This window comes from Schistocerca americana, chromosome 2, assembly GCF_021461395.2.
Source record: "Schistocerca americana isolate TAMUIC-IGC-003095 chromosome 2, iqSchAmer2.1, whole genome shotgun sequence".
Classification (NCBI taxonomy): Eukaryota; Metazoa; Arthropoda; class Insecta; order Orthoptera; family Acrididae; genus Schistocerca; species Schistocerca americana.
In genome coordinates this window covers 647778334-647798778 of record NC_060120.1, presented here as the reverse complement: position 1 = coordinate 647798778, position 20445 = coordinate 647778334, and the positions used below count along the sequence as shown (strand labels likewise).

General features: G+C 39.5%; 1 protein-coding gene across 1 annotated transcript in view; it reads left to right on the top strand.

Moving 5' to 3' along the window:
* The window catches only part of LOC124594275 (kinesin-like protein KIF19), a 458271-nt gene that overhangs the window by 344594 nt on the left and 93232 nt on the right, over positions 1 to 20445 (top strand). The gene's annotated exons all lie outside the window — the stretch shown is intronic.

The following is a 20445-nucleotide window of genomic DNA, read 5'->3' as shown; positions in this document are numbered from 1 at the left end:
GAGTTTCTGTGACAATTTTTCGACTTTTGCAGCTAAATTGTGTTATGGAGCAGAAGCATTTCTGTGACGTACCTCTTCCCAGTTTTCCAGTGTTCGTGGCGCTCCTTAATTCAGCGCAAAAGCAGGGGTGCTCATGAAGAGCTGCAAGGCAGCTATGTTCAGCGGGTTGTTGTATTACAAAATTGTAGGCGTAGTAACTGAGTTCTCTAAGGTATGCTGCGTATGACTTACAGTAATAACTGGTTGATTTTTATTACATAGGCAATAGGCTGCGATATACGGCATGATTATGTGCCTAACGTTCCATATTTATAGATTCTAATGATGTTTCCAGTATTAGGAGACGAAGCTTACGCACAGAACATGCCATAGACCAAAGATAATGTTCATGTAATAAAAACCAACAAGGATACAAATTAAACTTCCTGACATATTAAAACGGTGTGCCGAACCAGGCTTAGGACCTGGAACCTTTGTCTTTCCCGGGCAAGTACTCTACCAACTTAGCTATCCGAGCTGGACTCACGACCTGTCCTCACAGCTTTACTTCCGCCGGTACCTTATCTCCTATCTTCGAAACTTCACGGAAGTTCCCCTGACTAGCTTGCAGGACTAACACTCCTGGAAAAAACGATATAGCGGAGACATGGTTTAGTCGCAGCCTGGGAGATTGTTTTCAGAATGAAATTTCACACTCCAGCGGATGGTGCTCTGATTCCCCAGACTATGGCTGAGCCATGTATCCTCAATCCTTTCTCCTAGGATTGTTGGTCCAGAAAGTTAGGCAGGAGAACTTCTGTGAAGTTTAGAAGTAAAGCTGTGAGGATGGGTCTTGAGACGTGGTCAGATAGCTCTGTTAGTAGACGAAGGTCCCAGGTTCGAGTTCGGGTTCGGCACACAATTTTAATTTGCACACTCCGTAGCATAATGAAAAGTTCAGTCGGAGAAGGATGCAAATGCCAACCGCGAAAGCCTTCATAACTAACACTGTGTTTCTAATACGTATTCTATATGCATCAACAACAATACGATGCTGATGTACTCAAACCTGGAAATCGATCATAAGAGGCTGATTCGTTAAGTGACGAAAGTAGTCAACAGTATATCGATTTTCATACTAGTCGGGCTCAAACTATACCGCGTTTTAATGTGGTCCACTTTTGCTTGTGTTTGCCTATATTTTGATTCCGCTGCTGATGCAACATTATATCACTGAAGAATTGCCATTACAAAGCACTTATGGTTTGCTCTGGCGCCATAATACCCATGCGACCGAATGTCCTTGTGATACAGGTAAGGGAATCCGAACTTCAGTATTACATTGTGAACTTATTAACAAAATGAGCAATTTTTACGGAAGGTAAAGTCGTAGGGAATATTCAAGAACTAACTTCCACGAGTTTCATTGCAAAATATGGGCTGAACAGGTGTCTGCTGCAACTCGTAGCGGTGCTTGCACCTACAAGTCCTCATGCCACTAGAAGCTGATCAGCCTGCAGCCTATACTTCTTTGATGCCGTCCACCAGTACACCATCTTTGAGCTATTAATCTCGTTAGACATTTTTTTTGAGGACAGAGACAGCAGCAATAGGTTAGATATCGTATGATCTGAATGGAGAAACGTCATTTCCATACATATTGATGTGAAGAGTGGCGAAGAGGGTTTGTGGAAGCACTCACTGGGATCCTATTAAAAAAAAGAAAAAAAAACAGCTATCCTTCAGGGTCTTCAGTATCCTTACAAACAAGTGGTTCAAATGGTTCAAATGGCTCTGAGCACTATGGGACTCAACTGCTGAGGTCATTAGTCCCCTAGAACTTAGAACTAGTTAAACCTAACTAACCTAAGGACATCACACACATCCATGTCCGAGGCAGGATTCGAACCTGCGACCGTAGCGGTCTCGCGGTTCCAGACTGCAGCGCGAGAACCGCGCGGCCACTTCGGCCGGCTACAAACAAGTCGAGGAGCCAAAAAATATATTACTGGATAGAGACCAGCGTTTGCTCTCCTGAGGCACCTATCGTTACTGCGCAACTGTTAACGTAAGGTCACTCTCTTGGATAAAGACACACAGCGGCGACAAGGAAACCGAAATTGTAGATGGCTTGACTAAGGAGGCCACCTTGAGTTGTAGAAAGAAATTATCGTGGAAACCTACCTACCGATATCCCACAAAGACTAACAGCTTCACAAGGGAATTGTAAAACAAGGAATATCGGCTGTCCTCTAGAAGCGGCGGAGGGAATACACACAACTATACCCTTAACTACAAATGTGTCAGTGGTACGGCAAGTGTCGATCTACAAGGAGCTTCAGGGCCACTGCCACACGCCTCGGCTTCAGCAATATTTGCACCACATCAAGTCTTACAGCGACCTCTCTATCTCTCCTTAGTGTGTGTGTGTGTGTGTGTGTGTGTGTGTGTGTGTGTGTGTGATTACGAAGAGAACACGAAGCGCATATCTTCCTCCGTTGCATCACTCGCCGTGAATACACAAATGCCTGTAGCGAGACTTGCTGAAACAAATCTGTTCCTTGATGACTTGAATAATTTCGTTACTATCGCAGAAGAATACAGGATGTTGATATTCTTGCACATGGGTTGAGGTAACTTGGACCTCGACTACTGATATAACGCTGCTAGTGAAGCATATAAAATTTTGTGCTAAATTATTAAAATATTGTAAGTTTTTTATTTGACTGTATTATAAGTCATTAATGCAACTGTACTTCTTCTAGTAAATATTCTCAGATACAACAAATACTTGTTCGTCCTTGTCCTATACCAATTAGTGTTGATTCTTTACGAATTGAGGCACTGAGAACCATAAGGGCCCAAAACACAGAAACAAAGTTTTGAGAGTAATGGATGTTTTGTGAAAATCGTGTAAATCATATTTATAGACAAACGACAAGTTTCATAGGTCCTAACTGTATTTCAACGAAGTCTCAAGATCTTATAATTCAAATAAAAAATAATGTACCTATTTTTTGTTATGAAATATTAATTAATAATTAATATTATATTTATTATCAATGCTAATTCACGAAATTTTCATGTACGGGCTAGAGTCAGTAGTGTAATTTGGCAATTATGAAGTTTATAATAAATGCGAAATTTTAATCAGAACATAAAGATCACTTACTAAATGCACCACCCACACAGTTTTCATAATTTCGTTATACACGTTTGTGGCCTGAGGATCAGATAAAACTATCGATACACATCTAACTGTGAAGTGTTATTATTACGTGTAAGATATTGACAACAAAATATGCTGCCGACAAAAGATAAAAATTGAACAGCGCAAGGCAAAAAAATTATGCTTCGTGCTTTAGGCTCATGTGGAAATAAATATCCGAGAAATTGGTGAGATAGCTTTTCGTGAATGTTCATATATATAGTATGAGGTTACAGATACTGAAAAGGCTGGTCCACCACACGATCACGTCAGGAGCATGCATATAAGCTACAGTCTCAAAATCAGCGACAGTGTGCTTTAGGCCCTTTTGGTTCCCAGCGCCTTAATTAATTCTCAATTCACGTGGAGAGAGATTCTTCAGGAACGAATCCCTGCCCTCTTCCTGTCCACGTGACAACGTGTGGGGGCTTGACCTCATACTGAATACTCGAAGTCAGAAACAATATGCGTCTCTCATGTCATATGTTTCTTTTTACAGCTGATTTCATTCTCCCCAAATGAGGGCGGGGATTGGGAGGGAACATGCTGACAGCTGCATATTACTCCTCTTCAACCTAATAACATTAAAAAATAGCCAATTAAAGGCACAAGAAATAAAATGTCACGGTTAAATACAATAAAAGAATTTTCATTTCGGTAGTATTACTATAAGAAAGCAGAGATGGCGATGGTTGGTGCTGTGGTGCAGAAGAAAATACTGGTTCGACCGTGGAGGTCATCTTTGAATAAATGTCGTAAGGGTAAGAAAGGAGAATGGTTAAAGATGAATTGCTATGATCTGGGAACGAAGGCGTGGAATGGTACTGATTCACAGAGGGACAGCTGTGGATTAGGACTGGAAGGAGAGAGGGTGGGTTTCTGATGGTCAACAGGCTGGGAAAAATTATTAGAGACTTGATCTAAGAAGGGGATGTTTGGGCTATGGCTGTGGTTGTTAGCATGAGTGAAGATCAGCACAGAGTTCTGTGTATGAAAGAGGGAGTCTGTTACTCCTTGCGATGGAATTTAGAAGAGGTGCATGTGGAGAGAGGAGGGAATATTCTATTATAGGCGTGAAAGGAGCACGAGATTATTGAGGACTGGGAAGACAATGGGATTTACTCCTTAAGATTATTGGGTGATTTGTGAAGATCTGAGGAATGGGTGCAGGAGGATGAGTGTGAGAAAGGGTAAGATGCATACGGAAGGCGAGATGTAGAGCGTGCCATTGCAGGAATTGTGTAGAGTGGTAAACTTTAGGGGCTGCAGAGATCTACGCTACATAGGTGAAAGTAAGGATGTTTGATATAAAGGTTTTGCCGGTATAGAGGATGGAGTAAGAATGTAATCCACATGCACGGCTGTTACTTGTTTTAGCAGTATTACTCTAATGCGTGATTGTTGTTGATTAATTAGTAGACTGGGACATCAAGATAGTTTGAAGTCGAGCGTTAACCTGTCGGTGAGATGGATAGGAGGGCTATAAATGGTGAGGTGGAAATTATGGAGACAGAAAATAAATTTAGGGCGTTGTATGAATATTGTCTGGATTTTGACGGAGTTGATTTTGGGGTACTGGAGATTAAAGTGATGTTATTGAGACGGACCTGGGGGAATCGTTGAGAAGCCATGAGAGTTGGGTGTAGAGCAAAGAAGGCATGTCGTCAGCTTACTGGAGCATATGGACAGGGATAGGTGCTGTGGTGCATCAGCTATGTGGAAGAGAGAGGGGAGTGGGGACAGAACCGATCGTTGACTCACTCCTGCGAATGGATGGAGGATATTCCGAATTCCTATCAGCATTTTGTTGTAGGGGAGACCAGGGCAAGTTGGCGAGCGGGGGGTCTAAGTTGGCTGTGCTAGGTAGCGTCATCAAACGGATGCTGCTAACTCTTCATTCGATGAGGCACTAAAACCTCGCACAGTGAAACCACTGCTGTCAGCTGTGTGTGCCTAGGGTAATTGTTGTGTGCAGTGGCTGACGTCGTATGATTTACTAGACATTCAACATAGGGTCTTGTGGAATAACTAGTAAGACATTTGGTTATTTTTTATTAAATATGACTAAACAGACAATATGCGTTTCACAGACAATATTCATCCATGATTTATTCTTATTAATCGTACTCCAAATAGCAAACTCTTTCAACATAGCCGACTGCGCCGCTTATTCCAAAGCAGCTACAGTCGGTAATGCAGTTAATGGGTTCTGTTAATGCTGTTAATAGGTTCAAAGAACGTGGCATCGAATCTTATGATCCCCTTGTCTGTAGTGGGCTTCATTTGGCTGCGCAAAAATCGCAGATTGTGTTCTTCTTACGGATAATGCTGAAACTTAGAATGCTTCTCTTCCGACCGCAGCTCGTAAAGGTCAGCCCACAGAAAGTCCCAATTATTCCATTGATGGACATCAGGCAAAGCATAATGAAATACCAGTACCCTGAAAAATGCTGCTCCTAATAACCCAAAACCTTTGCGAGCTATTTTCCGTTGTGGATCATTGACTTAAGAAAGGTCATGTGCGAAAACAAGGAAAAGTCACAGCACGCAAATTGCAAGTGTTTTAAGAACCTCACTTTTAAAACCGATGTTGGTTGATAAGGGAACACGAATGATGGAATAAGAACATTTGAAACGTCAAGTAAAATTTTCGAAGAAAGTACAGCACAGCGTCCAGCATATGATAAGATTTACGTTGATCCGCCAACAGAAGATAGAAGAGAATGTTGTCAGTGCGATGAATGGTGGGATGAGAGAAGCTCATATTTTGAAGGAGAAAATTTGTGTCTCAATTTTATTGATGAAAAACATTGAGCTAGAGCTATAATTATTTCGAACACAACAATCGTTTCATTAAATTCTGTTCAGTAAGAGATACATCTTCCTCATCTTCTTCTTTTTCCTGGTCTTATTCCGTACCTTCACAGGGTCGGCATGTTATTTTGGATTTGACTTTGTTGATGGTAAAGGGTGGCCGGATGTCTTTCCTGTCGCCACCCCTTACTCCCCCTCCCCAAGGCGGAACTTGTGTACCCGACCTGTCTGTGTTTAGTGTTAATGCAAGTGAAAGTGTGAAGATGTGTTCAGAAAGTTAGCTGGCCGTGTAAACGAGGCGGGACGTAGGTATCAGGCCAATATTCACCTAGTCGGATGTGGGCAACCGCCTAAAGGCCACATCCGGGGTGATCGACACAGCGGTCCTCGTCGTTAATCCGCCGAGCGAATACGATCCGCGATTGGCGCAATTTCTTGAATACCGAAAATACCGTTCTCACGCGAACTTCTATGCGGACAGGTTCAGAGAAAAAACAAGTAGTAATGTTTATTTAACCAATGTATTGTCTTATACATCACAAGGATAAAAATTTGTTCATCTTTCATCAGTATTGTCAACTTGCCCTGTTATCAAAGACATATACATCCTATTAGCTTTTAAAATTGGCAACAAGGAAAAAAAATCTACTCAACTCAGTACAATATAAGCCATCCCGGTTGGCCATGCGGTCTAACGCACGGCTTTGCAGGTGGGAAGGAGCGCCAGGTCCCCGGCACGAATCCGCCCGGCGGATTTGTGTCGAGGTCCAGTCAACCGGCCAGTCTGTGGGTGGTTTTCAGGCGGTTTTCCAACTGCCTCGGCGAATGCGGGCTGGTTCCCCTTATTCCGCCTCAGTTATACTATATCGGCGATTGCTGCGCAAACAAGTTCTCCACGTACGCGTACACCACCATTACTCTACCACGCAAACATAGGGGTTACACTCCTCTGGTATGAGACGTTCCCTGGGGTGGTCCACCGGGGGCCGAACCGCACCATAACCCTGGGTTCGGTGTGGGGGGCGGAGGGATGAAGTGGACTGCGGCAGTCGTCGTGGGGTTGTGGACCACTGCGCCTGCGGCGGGAACGGAGCCTCTCATTCGTTTCTAGGTCCCCGGTTAACGTACAATACAATACAATATAATACAAGTACAATATAATAAGGGGCTAGTTGTTTTTAACGTGTGCAAAGAAAACCAAACTGTCTTCGTAAATGAATTTATAAAAGGAAATGGTTAATTACTAACATCGTCAACTTGCTTGGATCTCCCGTGAATATAATACGAGGAACTTTCCATAGTTAAACAGACACATTTATGTGTATTTTTGCAAAATGATACCTTTACTACTTCTAAACAGAATCCTCATGAGTATTAATACATTTGTCGCAATGATGAACTAGATTTTCTTTATACCTGAGACAAAGATGTCTGTCTCGTTGTTTGGGCAAGTTTCTGACAAATTCTTTGACTTCCTCGTTATTGTAACCTCCCCACCGTAATTTAAAAGAGAATATTTAATAGAAATGGGAGCCAAACGTAACCTCCCTAGCAATTGAATTTAATGACAATAAAAATAAGAATCGCAATCTGACTCTGGTGTAAGCTCCCACAAAAAATATAATAAAAGATAATTCAGTGCTAATGGAACTTCAGTGACAATGAAAATTCAATTAAACCGAAATATCGGTCTTTGGCCCTGTGCAAAAAATCATGATTAATTTCTTACCTCATTCGAAACTGCATGTCAAATTTCTGCTCTTATTGTTGGCCACGGCTTGGAGGAAATGCATTGCAAATTTTTTTTTTTTTTTTTTGAAATTTAACTGAAACTTTTCTTTAAAGGAAATGGAAGGAGATCGTTGGTTCAATTAAAAGGTTCTTTTGTAAAAATTGCTTTGAAATCAAAATTATTATTGGGGCGATTATTGCACAAATTAGTTACAGTTAATTTACATTATTAGCTGAGCGCATTTAAAAATAATATACCTCGTCCTGTATCTTGACCAGAATGCCATGTCGACGCTCGCCGACTCCTCACACACAACTGCACTGCACGACTACTACTAACCGACTACTACCGACGACTACTGACAGAGTACTGGACGCAACTGAATTGAGCTACTGCTACCGACAGAGTATACTGCACGACGACTACTAACCGACTACTTGACACAACTGAACTGAGCTACTGCTACCGACAGAGTACTGCTCGCAACACTCGCGCGGTCAAGCGCAGACTAACCACGATAAAAGGCTCTCTGGTCAAAGATTTTATCATGCCTCACCATCGCTGCTACTTTACATACGTGTTTCATAATCCTCCACTGGGGGGGCAAAAATTTGGCAGCGATGGTGAGTCATTTGGACTTGCCATCGCAAGAAATTTTTACAATTTACAGAATATTCAAATGTAGTACATAAATTAAATGTGGTGCACACGCACCAAGTACAAAATATATCAGACAAAGACAAAATGTGAGTACAAAACATAGTAGCAAATCAGAAAAATGTATATACAAATTATTTGACAGATAACAGAGTGCATACGCACTGAAAAAATTCTTTAGCATTTTCAGAACAAATAAACAGAATGGCAGAAAATCGTGTTGACAAGTGACATGAGTGTACTTAATGAACATATCAGGAAATCATAAAAGGTATACAGAATGAGTACAAATCATATTGAAAAATGAGAAAAGTGCACAGGCACTGAAGTTCAGTAGAAAACATATTAACACATAATCTAAGTGCACATGCACTGTAGTTCAGAACATATCATCAAAATAAAAATGTATATACAATATAAAAGACAAGAGTGCACATATACTGTACTTCAGAACAAATCGAAAAAATGTCTTTAGCATTTTCACAACAAATAAACATAATGGCAAAAAATCATGTCGACAAGTGCCATAAGTGTACTCGCACTGGAGTTCAACGAATCGAAAAAAAATGTATAACCCATGAACATAAATGATGTTAGCAAAAAATGATTTTCATTATTAGGATAGGAAAGGGAAGGATTGCATCATGGTTGTAGCACTTTAGATTGCACACAGCTGTTCTGAAAGTCCATATCTTTCCACAGAAGTACAACACCAAGTGACACAATTTGAAGTTCTTTTCCCATCAGAATTTATCAGCGTAGCCAAGACACTGAACTGTCGTAGTAATGTTCCATGTTTTCATTTTGGCAGTACACTAGGTACACCAAACAGTGTGACCATGATAACGTCTTCATCGCTCACGGTGGTGGACAGCATGTCGTGTCAACACCACGCTCTTACAAGGCACACCAACGTAGAATTAGTGCAAAAACCAAATATAGTGTTCCATGATCATGAGGATGGACAGGACAAATCGACATTCCAGTAATTCAGGGTAGTTAGCTCATAAGGTGAAGGACATTAAGTCACATAATATTGAGAATTACAGTAGTATTTTGCGGCATTCATAGCCTAGTTATTGAACATTTCTGTACCATGTCTTTAGTATTACAGAATAATGTTCATAAAATTAACTTATTGGCATCATGGGTAATCGTATTACAATAAACAGTGGCAGTCCTTGGCCAGTTACAAAGCATATTTAGTATGACAGAATAATGTTCATCAGACGTCTTAATTGAAAAGGAGAGTCAATTATTGGCCTAGCATTAACATAATACATTGAGTGATACAAATTATTGGCACTCATTGGCCATTTACCTAAACATGAAGAGTCAACATTGAAAACAAGAGCTAATTAATGGCATAACTAATAACATAATTCATTTAGTGACATTAATTATTGGCACTCAGTGGCCAGTAATAGAACATGAAATATCATCATTGAAAACAGGAGCTAATTAATGGCATAATTAATAACGTAATTCATTAAGTGACACTAATTATTGGCACTCAGTGGCCAGTTATTATAACATGATAAGTCATAATTGAAAACAGGAGCTAATTGATGACATAATTAATATATAATTCATTAAGTGACACTAATTATTGGCACTCAGTGGCCATCAAGTATCGAATAGTTTAAACCTTGTTCCTCATTCAGTATTATTCAGATCATTAAGAAGTCATTATTAAAAATCAGCTAATTACAATCATAGCATTAATAATCATGGGCATTATAAGTAGTCTCATTACAATAAACAGTGGCAGTTATTAGCCTGTTACAAAGCATTAATTTATATATGTATTTTTTTTGTCTCATTAAGAAGTCATTACTGAAGTGACATACTATTCAGAACTAATCGGTATTATTCAGAATTATCATAAACTAGTGACATTATGTGGGACTGGTAATACTTTTTTTTTTGTTAGCAATTCATTGCGTTGGGATCGATAATTAATTGCTGAGGCATAACACTATTTGCATTTGACCTATTGCTGCAAATGAGGATAGGTAACGTCATTCGTCATGAGTCAGCTGTAGCAAGGTTATGTAACAAGGCAGTATATGTGATCACATTTATAAATGATAGACACAAATGGGTAAAAAAATAATAATGCAAGTACTAGAACAGGTATAATAAGTAACAGGTTTAGTAAGTATCATGAAAAGCTTCTCCTGGAAAAAAATACAAAATGGATTATTGAGCTGAAAGAAGAAACACATACTATGCTGAAAAGTAGTGAACTTCGAATTAACAGGTAGTGAAATGTGTATAAAAATGTGTTCCATAGCTGTCCTTTCCAAAACTTTCCGTCATCCTACTATGCAATATAACACCTGCTGTCAAAGCAAACTGCAACAAATACTTAAATAACTACATAGCATAAATACATAACTTCAACATTATCCTCATCTGTAAAGAAAAACTTCATTATCAATCACTTCATTATCCATATTATCATAACTTCATTATTATCATCACCTATAAAGAAAAACTTCATTATTCATAACAGCATATCCTTCATCATTATTCGTCAGCATTCATTATCATCTGCAAAAAAAATCACTTCATTACTCATTACACAACTATCCTTATCTCTAGCATATTTCATCACTAAAACTAAGATGTGTAGTTCTGTCTGACAGCCTGCATCAATCGCCTTGTATTCTGAAAGAAAAAATTAGTTAAGACTGCTATTCTACGATGAGTATAGCATATTCTTGCTAATGCTTGTTAATCCTGATCCATTTACTCTTCCCCATAAAGTTATTGCATCTTCTTTCGTTTATTCCGTAGGTGAAATTCCCATTTATGTTGAATTTATTTCTTACACGCATCATTTCTTTCTGAAATTGATGAACAAAGATTAATGTCTTGCATTTAAATCATATACCCACTAAATAATGACTGGTTTATGGTGACATAATTAACCATACAGCATAACATGACAGAAAACGTAATATGTCAAAGACATTGACAGTGTTCAGAGGCAAAATGTGCAGAGAATATCACAATGCAGCAGCAAAAAGAAAAATGTAAAACAGTCACGATGTTGAGATATCATAGGGCAAAAAAAATGTCAAAGTCAACTGGTGTGTGTTATATCTTAACTATTTCACAGTGCATATAATCAAAACTGGAATACAATCATATACACAAAAAAAATGGAAAATGTGCACGGTCTGATGTGTAACGACAAGAAAAGCGACCTGCTAATCTTACCTTGTCGGGCACTTGCCAAGAAAAAATACGATAATCATCAGTAATTAGTCATGTGAATATAATTGCAAAAGTGGTCATAAAAAATCAGTAAATGGCCTCATAGTGTGTCGAATCATAAAGTGTCTTCATTCAATAAAGAGTTTAATATTTGACCAATGGTGGTTGCCTTTCGATTTTCTGGTTCTCAAAGTTTCGAGATGTACAACATTGGGATGAGGAATGCTGCGAATCCGATGTGGACCTGCGTATAGAAGTTCAAATTTACTGCACTTACCTTTTAATTTGCTGGATAAATAGTGTGTACGCACTAATATCTTCCGTCCAACGTCAAAGTCGCGGCGTGTACAAACCTGTTTTTGCTGTCTTCTCCGGCGCTCTGCGGCACGTTTGATGTTGTTCAGCGCAATGTCAATAGTTCGTGGTGTCTTAGTCGACGACAGGTAGGGAAGTTTACTAATTCTTTAATTTTGTTTGGTGGTTCAACGTTTTTCAGTATAACAGACGGAGATAGCATAGTGGATTCATGTGGAATGGAATTAATTACATCTTGGAATGAGAGTATGTGTGTATCCCAATCAATATGTCTTTTGTGGCATCATATTCGGCACAGCTTACCAATTTCTTTCATTAACCGTTCACAAGGGTTCGAAGAAGCATGGTACTTGGATATATAAATCGGAGAATTGTTTCTAGCTCGTAACATGCGTGTCCATATGCCACAACGAAATTGTGATCCATTGTCAGAAATTACTTTCATCACATGCCCTACATGAAATAGAAAATGTTTTACAAATGCTTTCGAAACAATTTTAGCAGTAGCTTTGCGTAACGGAGTGAAAGTAACAAATTTTGAAGTGAGCTCAACAGCGACAAAGATGTAGCAAAAACCTCTGTTAGTTCTTGGAATTGGACCAAAAATGTCTACTGCGGCCATATGTCTTAATTTAACAGGTACAATGGGATATAAAGGAGGAATATGTGAAGTGGTGTCTGATTTAGCTTTCTGGCAAATCTTACAAGACGATAAAACTCGTCGTATACGTTTCTCCATGTTGGTAAAATAACAGTTCTGTCTCAGTATAAGAAAACATTTTCTTGCTCCGTAATGTGCGTAACTTAAATGAGTGTACCAGATTAATTTGTTAACCAGTTCGTCAGGAATGCATAATAACCAATTGTTGCTGTCAGGATGAGAGCGGCGAAACAGAATGTCATTGCGTACAGGGTAATGGTTTCTAATCGTAACATTATTCGTATCTTGCCAAAGGTGTTTAATTTCTTTCCACACGTTGTCTTTATTTTGTTCTTGTGCTATGTCTTGTAATGACGATGAAATAAAGTTTTCAAATGCAACTTGCTGAATGTACATGACACTGAAATTTGCTTTGCAGAAGTTGGTTGCTACGTCTTGCTGATTGTTGCTCAGGGAGCGCGATAGTGCGTCTGCTATAACATTTTGTGTGCCGGGAATGTGAACTATTGTAAAATTAAATTCCTGTAAATAAAGTTTCCATCTGCTTAATCTGTCGTGAGTGAATTTAGCCGAAAGTAAAAATTGTATCGCTCGTTGGTCTGTGTAAACGGTGGTATGTCTGCCATAAAGAAAGTGCCGAAATCTCGTAAAAGCCCATACAACACATAATGTTTCAATTTCTGTAACAGAATAATTTCGCTCAGCAGGTGACAGAATGCGGCTTGCAAATGCGATGTTTTTAATTACTGTTGAGCCATCTTCTTCAATTTCCTGGAAAATGTGTACGCCTAAAGCGGTGTTGGAACTGTCGCTGGCAATGGAAAAATTTCTAGTAAGATCTGGGTGCGATAAAAGTGGTGCATTCAACAGAGCATGTTTTAGGTTCACAAATTCAGAATGTGCTTGCTTATCCCAAGACCAAATACTGTTTTTACCTGTTAATTGGCATAATCTGGGTGTGTCTAAAGCAGAGTGATGAATAAATTTACGAAAAAAGCTAATTAAGCCCAAAAAACTGCGTAATTGCTTCTTCGTCGTAGGAACAGTAATGTCACGTAGAGCTTGAAGTTTTTCCGGATCAGGTGCAATCCCTTCTGCTGAAATTACGTGTCCCAGAAATTTTATGGAAGTTTTGCCAAAATGCGATTTACTGAGGTTAACTGTGAGTCCTTGTGCATGAAAAGTTTGTAACAGTTGTTCAAGAATCAGATTGTGTTCAGACAAGTTAGCTTCTGCGATAAGAATGTCGTCTACGTACGTCGTAATTCTGTCCTTAAGTTCTGTCGGAAGTATAGTGTTCAAACCGCGAATAAATGCTGCAGGAGAAATAGTTAAGCCGAACGGTAATTTACAAAATTGATAACAGTCGCCAAAACAGAGAAATGCTGTGTATTTTCTGCAATTCGGATGAAGCTGAATTTGCCAAAATCCCGATTTCAAATCTAATGTAGAATAAATAGCAGTACCGTGAAATTTCTGTAGAAGTTCCTCTAATGTCTGTGGTCGATCTGTTTCATTAATAATTATGTCATTAATGTGACGTGAATCAAGTACGAGGCGAAGTGAGCCATCTTTTTTCTTAACAATATGCAGCGGGTTTATGTACGAACTAACTGCCGGTTCTATAATTCCTTGGTCAAGCATATACTGCAATTCTTTCTTAACCTGTTCTCTGTGGATATATGGAATGGGATAATGCTTTGCTTTAAATGTGTCGTGCTGTTTCACCTGAAATTCATACATAAAGCCGGACATAGTACCAGGAATGTTGTCGAAAACTGGAGCTTGCTGTAAAAGAATTTTGTGTAATTGCGTGCGTTCGTCGTCTGTATTTGCACTGCTCTCTTTAACCTTATCAGAAATCAATTGCATTACGTCGTAGTCAGCTTCGTCTGGAGTATTATAGTTGTGTACGTACGTATCCGTGAACAATGTGGGATTACAGTCTATGCTACGTGACACGGAAATGACCTCTGTGCGATTAATTGTTTGTTCTTCCGAAGATAGTGAGTGCTGAAATTCTAAAGCAAGTTGTACATTTTCATCCTTTAACATTAAATACGAATTCTGAAAATCAATAACTGCGTCGTGTTGTACCAGAAAATTCGTACCTAAAATAACGTCTGTTGTCAATAAAGGAACAATCCAAAAATTTGAGTGGAAAGTATGACCTCCAATACAGAATGATAAATGCGTTTGTAATTTGACGTCTACTCCTTTACTCGACACTGCTCCTTTTACTTTCATTTTGCCTAATGGTAATATAGGATACGTATTCTCTTTGTTGCACTCGTTAAAAGTTTCTTCATTTATTACTGATATCGGTGAGCCGGAATCAATTACTGCTGTGAATTTCGATGAACCAATTTTAATTTCGATAACAGGATGTGAAATAGTTTTCTGAACGACAGGTCTTTCCTGTAAAAGAGTCTCTCTGATATCGTCAAAAGTAATTACATTTTCGTGAACAACATTTTGCGTGTCAAAGGTAGTGCTTGCGTTATTGGAAGATGCGACTTGTACAGTATCTAGTCAGATTCTATCTGACGTGTTATTGTTATCAGGAGGATGCTGTGGCATTTCTACTATTTGAACAGTTGTATTACTTCTTCCAGACGTATTACGCTCTGGATGATACCTACTGTCGGGTTCATTCATGAGAATAGGTTCTTGCGGATAATTCTGCTGTTGGTATGACCGACTGTCGTTAGATGTACGCTGATAATTGTGCTCATCGTTTTTACGTCTGTCGTGAAAGTTATTCCTATACGGTGCATTGCGATAGGAATTGAAATACTGTCTTCTTTGAACGTAGTTGTTTCCTTGCTGCCGTGCGTTACTATTTGTTGGACCAGGGACTATACGTCCACGCGGCGAAACATTAAAGCCTGGTTGACCTTGTGCATTCCATTGTTGGTTAGGTATGCTAAGCGGTTGACTTTCATGCTGTTGTGGTGAAAAACATCTATTGTTACTAAAATGTGGTTGCGACTGCCGAAAATTTTGTACATACTGATGATTACGATTTTATCTGTAATTAAAATTACGGCGGTAGTTGTCATTACGGGAGTGCCTACTGAAAATTGTCACATTCGGTAAAAGATTTGTCATATCGGGTTTTCATTACATATTCTTAGTTCTAGATAGAGCAATAGTTAAAGAGCAGTTTTGATAGATATAAAGGATAGTAGAAGAGAAGGCAGCAGTGCAGAAAACTAAAGATGAAACAGCACTACTACAGCTCGGGGCCCTATGCACGCTACGGCACATATTCATTAAAGCGTAATGAATCCCCTGAGGTCTTTTACGCACTGCAAATAAATTTTAGCTTTAGCGTTACAGGCAATGGTGGTAAAATTTCAAAAGCAAGTTGTTGTATCCATACTAATTCCAATTTCTGCATTATAGGCAATGCTGTTGAAAGTACAATAGCAAATTGTCTTATCGGGTTCAAAGCCAGCTTCTGCATTACAGGCAATAGCGGTGAAAGCACAAAAATAAATTGTCGTATACAGTGCAAATCGTGTATCTGTGTTCTGCCATTATTAAATTCCTTACATTTTTCTGGCGGATAAAAATTGCTCGTAATCTACGTTCTCGTCATTGAATTTGAAAACACGTTCGGGTTTGTGTGTGAATCTGTTCGTCTGTGTCATTTCGGATTTCAAGTTGCGTAGCTTTTCAGATTTTAAGTCGTGTAGCTTTTCGGATTTTAATTCGCGTAGTCTCTGTAAATTGTTCACATTATACACGCTGCGTGACTCTGACAAATGTTCGCAAAGTAGTGGATTCTGTGACGTATTGGTGACTGAAATAGTTTTCAACTCTGTTACTGTAACACTTTCGTCAATTTGGTTGATCTGTCGTGCAAATTTCTCGTCAACTTCCGTATTCGGAGTGTGTGAAACTTCCACTGACTCTAAATTAACCTCGTCGCGTATCTGTACTGCGTTTTTACAGCATTGTTCAGTGACTGCATTAACTTCGTGTATCTGTGTTGCGTTTGCTGAACATTGTTCAGTGACTGCATTAATTTCGTCTTTATGTGATTCTGTTGTCCCTACACGTGTACTACTTAATTCTTGTGCAACAGTGCCAACTTCTTCATTACTGTTATTAGCACAAGCCTCAGTATCCACACGTAATTGTTCTTTAGTGTCCTGACATTGAACGGTAACAGCTGTAATCTCTTCCCTAACTTGTTTGTTCTGTTCATTAACATTATCGTGTTTTTCTCTCGGCTGTTTAATACTTTCAGAAAATTGTTTGTTCCGTTCTCTAAATTGTTTGTTCTCTTCTTCCAGTCGTTTGTTCTGCTCATCAAGTTTTTCACAAATTTGGTTAAGTCGTTGCAACAATACAGCCATAATTTGATCTGAGCCAAAATTAGCATTTCTATTCTCTGTGCTAATTAATGGTGGAACTGGAATTGTTTCGTTTTGTGTGACCATTTGGTCATTCTGTAATTTACAAGAAGGATTATCAGTCGGACGTACACTGTCACTCACTATTTCGCAATTAAATAAATCCGTCGTACTTTGTGTATCCTGATCATTTTCATTACACAAATTTGTCTGATCGTCACTTGAGTTTTCCGAACCGGGTATGTTATGCTGGGTAGCGCTCATTACAATAGTGCGCCCCGCGTCATCAATTGTCGTCAAATCAACAGAAGACACAATCGAGTTCGTTTGTTCATCATTAAGGTCTACATCATTATTAATGGTTGTAACGCACTGATTGTCAGTGAACGCAGGATTGTCACAATTACTACCGGTCACGTTGTTTAAGTCGGTAATTTCGTTCATAATACCTCGCGATACACTATTCATAGTCTTTCGCGGCATTTTTGCTAAAGTCACAATTATTCACAAATGAAATAAGCACAATGTAAAAACAACACACAAATATAACAGAGCAAAGAATTGCCATTGACCTGTAGAAAGAAAGTCACAAGATTAGTAAAAGCGTTGCGCCAAATTCTAATTATAACTAAGCAAATAAGAGCAGATATCTGACTGTTTTTCAAAAGACTCTCAACGAAATTCGATCCTGGACTGGGTGTTGCCAAGTGTAACCTCCCCACCGTAATTTAAAAGAGAATATTTAATAGAAATGGGAGCCAAACGTAACCTCCCTAGCAATTGAATTTAATGACAATAAAAATAAGAATCGCAATCTGACTCTGGTGTAAGCTCCCACAAAAAATATAATAAAAGATAATTCAGTGCTAATGAAACTTCAGTGACAATGAAAATTCAATTAAACCGAAATATCGGTCTTTGGCCCTGTGCAAAAAATCATGATTAATTTCTTACCTCATTCGAAACTGCATGTCAAATTTCTGCTCTTATTGTTGGCCACGGCTTGGAGGAAATGCATTGCAAATATTTTTTTTTTTTTTTTGAAATTTAACTGAAACTTTTCTTTAAAGGAAATGGAAGGAGATCGTTGGTTCAGTTAAAAGGTTCTTTTGTAAAAATTGCTTTGAAATCAAAATTATTATTGGGGCGATTATTGCACAAATTAGTTACAGTTAATTTACGTTATTAGCTGAGCGCATTTAAAAATAATATACCTCGTCTTGTATCTTGACCAGAATGCCATGTCGACGCTCGCCGACTCCTCACACACAACTGCACTGCACGACTACTACTAACCGACTACTACCGACGACTACTGACAGAGTACTGGACGCAACTGAACTGAGCTACTGCTACCGACAGAGTATACTGCACGACGACTACTAACCGACTACTTGACGCAACTGAACTGAGCTACTGCTACCGACAGAGTACTGCTCGCAACACTCGCGCGGTCAAGCGCAGACTAACCACGATAAAAGGCTCTCTGGTCAAAGATTTTATCATGCCTCACCATCGCTGCTACGTTACATACGTGTTTAATTATTGCTGAACTTTATTTGGACTCTGGTTAAAACGGGGATTCCAAGTTTCACCCCACGTTAAAATCTTGTTTAGAAAAGTGTCACCTTCTGTATCATAGCCTTCTTTAAAGTCTGTACACACTTTGAGTCCTTTTTCCTTGTGTTCCTGCGTTAGCTCTTTTGGGATCCACTTTGCATTTGTTTTGCTGTACTTGAACTTGTTGCTGATGTCATTATAAACTGTGGCAACACTTACTGCAGCAGATTTCTCTATATGTTCAATTGTGATACGTTGGTCTTAACGAATAATGTCTTCATTGTGGATTTCGAGCAAAGGAGTTGACAGTTCAACCGGTCGGCCAGAACGTTGCTAGTGAGACACTGATATTCGATTGTTTGGGACCGTTATTCCGTGGTTCATACAACTTTCACCATACTGTAAAATTATCCCAGTGTATATTTTAGGCCGTTTTTCACCTTCTGAAATAAGAAAGGATCACTGAACATTTTTCAGATAACGTGGAAACTTCAAGCGGACACGCCATCGTTAAATGCTATGTAGACGTTACAAACGAAGCAGTTTTTATCCGTCAGCTGTCCTCAGCTGACTGCAGTGATGCCAACCTAAAGCCATGGGAGTACAACACCCTTCTTACAAACTGTTTCATTTCTGCATCACTTTGTCACTTTAATTACTAAATGTGCCCCGTATGTATAGTGAGGTGACAAAAGTCATGGGATAACGATACGCGCATATAGAGATATCGGTAGTACCGCGTACACGAGGTATAAAGTGTAGTTCATTGGTGGAGCTGTCATTTTTACTGATTTGATTCATGTGTAAAGATTTCCTATGTGATTATGGCTGTACGATGGGAATTAACGGACTCTGAACACGGAATGGTAGTTGGAGCTAGACGTACGGGCCATTCCATTTCGGGAATCGTTAGGGAATTCAATATTCCGGGATCCGCAGTGTCAAGAATGTGCCTAGAATACCAAACTTTAGGCGTTACGTCTCATCACGGACAACGCAGTGGTCGATGGCCTTCACATAACGACCGGTAGCAGTGGTGTTTGTTTAGATTTGTCAGAGCTAACAGACAAGTAACACTCCATGAAGTAACAGAAGAAATCAGTGTTGGACGTACAATGAAAGTATCCGTTAGGACAGTGCGACGAATTTTGGCGTTAATGGGCTATGGTCAGAGACGACCGATGAGAGTGCCTACGGTAACAGCACGATACAGCCTGCATCGCCTCTCCTGGGCTATTGACCATATCGCTTGGACCCTGGAAGACTGCAAAACCGTAGCCTGGTCAGATAAGTCCCGATTTCAGTTGGTAAGAGCTGATGGCGGGGTTCGAGAGTGGCGTAACACCATGAAGCCATGTACCCAAGATGTCAACAAGGCACTGTGCAAGCTGGTGGTGTCTCCATAATGGTGTAGGCTGGGTTTACGTGGAATAGACAGGGTCTTTTGGTTCAACTGAACCTATCATTGACTGGAAATGGTTCTGGTCAGCTATTTGGAGACAATTTTCAGCCATTCATGCACTTCATGTTCCCAAACATTGATGGAATTTTTATGGATGGCAATGCGCTATGTCGCTGGGCGACAATTTTTCGCGACTGGTTTGAAGTACATTCTGGACAATTCGAGCAAATGATCTGGCCCCCCAGATCGCCCGACATGGATCCCATAGAAAATTTATGGGATGTAATCGAGAGGTCAGTGCGTGCAGGAAATCCTGCATTTGCAACGCTTCCGCGATTGTGGACGGCTATAGAGACAGGATGGGTCAAAATTTTTGCAAGACACTTGCAACGATTTATTGAGTCCATAGCACGTCGAGTTGCTACGCTACGCAAGGCAAGAGGAGGTTCTAACAATACCACCATTTGCAAAGTAGATTAGAAATCAGATTAATAATGTTGCTCACGCAGCATATGTTCGCTTTATCGG